The sequence below is a fragment of the Oratosquilla oratoria genome, chromosome 33 (genome assembly GCF_046742065.1).
Source record: "Oratosquilla oratoria isolate Oo_2021 chromosome 33, ASM4674206v1, whole genome shotgun sequence".
In the NCBI taxonomy this organism is placed as follows: domain Eukaryota; kingdom Metazoa; phylum Arthropoda; class Malacostraca; order Stomatopoda; family Squillidae; genus Oratosquilla; species Oratosquilla oratoria.
In genome coordinates, this window is record NC_134809.1 from 6,256,799 (window position 1) to 6,259,298 (window position 2,500).

The following is a 2,500-nucleotide window of genomic DNA, read 5'->3' on the forward strand; positions in this document are numbered from 1 at the left end:
AGTAAAAGAGATGGAGATGTACCCGCAGTTCTTCATACCACATAGATCCCCCACGAAGTGACATCATAAACAACCACAACCACAAGAATAATAACAACAACAGAACGAAGCAGCTACCACCTTATGCCATCCAAGCTGCCGGAATCGCTCATCCAAGTGGAACAGGAACTCTTCCACTTCATCCAACACTCATTACCGCTGGCTCACACGGCACCTCCTGCAGGTTCCACTGCCGTTAGTTGCTAACCTCAAGAACAGCAGCAGCAGCAGCAAGAACGCAGCTTGCACTCGCTCTCTTGAGGGTGAGGGTGTGAAGGAAAGAGGCCAAGCCGCCCTCCAAAGGGCATCGCCCTCGCTTTATTCTTTAAACGGCTCTATTGAATGAATGGATGAATGAATACTAATCTCGAGCGGACGGGAGGTGTCGGAGGATTTCGATTCTCCCGGAAGGAACTCGAAGTATCGGTTCTTCTTCAAGAGCTCCTCACTTTGCTCATACCGGAAGTTCTTTGGTCACGAGACCTATTAGTCCATAATGTGACTAAATAGAGAAAAATAATCGATATATTAATAACGATATTGATAGATAAATGAATACAAGATCTCCACACTCGTTCAACCACTTTGCTCAAACAGGAAGTGCTTTGAGCATGAGACCTTTTGGCCCATAATAAGACTAAGTGAAGAAAAGTAGGAGTATATTAATAATAAAATTGATAGACGAGTAAATATAAACTAAAAAATCAATCAATTCTGATTAACTGATGGACAAAGCAAATGATAGCCAAAACCTGTGAAATATGAAATTGATAAAAAGTTGATAAGTAACTGTGTGAATAAGTAAATAAAAAATACTGAAATAATAACTTGATCCAAGAAATAAATATATAATGTAAATAAGCAAAATAAATAAGCAAATATCAGTCGTCACCTTAATGTGCCCCTGTGATAAAATTAAGATGGAAGGATATTTTGAGTTGTTAATGATGAACACCCCGACCCCCCCAAGTGTAACAGTGCCCTTCCCTGACCTTCTCTTACCCCCATCCCCCATCCCCCATCCCCCCATCCCCCATCCCCCATCAATCTCTCCCTGTCGACCTTGGGCGAAGTCGAGACAGTCATTACTAGGCTGCATGAAGAGTCAGACACAAGGAGTCTTTTCAAGTTAGGGTTGAGGTACCATACCCAACGATCTTTGGAGTGCGTCTGTAGCCGTGTGACGGTTATGTAATGAGGTCTCGTTACCCCAGAAGCGAAGGGAGAGGGTAGCTGAGGTAACTAAAGAAATTGAGGACGTTTAACGATGCTGAGATCCCACTTGATGACGTGTTTGTGCAGGTGTCTCTGTACACGAATGCGGGATCGTCTACTAACAAGCCAACGTCATGAACTGTCTCTCTTTACTTCTGATTAAAATTGACTTAATCACATCTTCAAAGTGTTTGATTCAGTTGATGAAGAGACAATCTAATAGCAGTTTTCAAAACTGGGGTTCACGACCCCAAAGAGGAATTACTTAGGATTCTGTCGGAGGCTGTTGGGGGTCATTTGATGTTGAAAAGAAAAATATACAGAATGACAAATATCTTTGTGAGTTTTCAATTCTGGGTGTGTTATTTTTATTCTTAGTTCCAGCAAATGCATGTGCATGGACAAAATAAATTGACCACTTTCAATAAATTCTATTCTAATTTACATACAACATACTATAGTATATATATATATATATATATATATATATATACATATATATATGTATATATATATAAAACACATGCATATATATAACATATACACACATATATATATATATATACAAGGTGAGGATTGATCATGAATATTCTTCGAGGCCGGTTGGAGGGCTCAATCAAATAAAAAAAGAAAAAGAAAAAAAAGTGAAACGCTGTTCTAAATTCTTAGGTTGAGGAGTGCCCACCACACTGAAAGCACAGTCAATATTTTTCCTGGTACTTTCATGACTGAGGAAAAGATGTGTACTTGTTCTACTTCTTGAACCTCGAATGGAATGGAGTGAGCTAGTAGACGAGGAGCTGGTTCTGACAATGTCAGGATCGCTGACCTAAGTTTTGCTCTACAGAACTTGTGGATATTCAAGTTCCGGAAATCGGGTCACTGGATAAGGAAGCAAAGACAGCAGGAACGTAAATGTGTATGAATTAAGGCCAAAAATCGCCTGGGTGAGCACCAATGGCATCTCTCTGGAGAGGATGACGTGATCTTGAAGTTAATCATCAATCTCCTCCAGCTCCTCCTCCTCCTACTCCTCCTCTTCGTCCTCCTCCTCTTCCTCCTCCTCCTCTTCCTCCTCTTCCTCCTCCTCCTCTTCCTCCTCCTCCTCCTCCTCCTCCTCTTCGTCATCCTCCTCTCCCTCTTCCTCCTCCTTATCCTCCCCTCTTCCTCTTCCTCCTCCTTTTCCTCTCTCTTCTTTTTTCTCCTCTTCATTTTACTCCTCCTCCTCCCTCTATTCTTTCTCTTT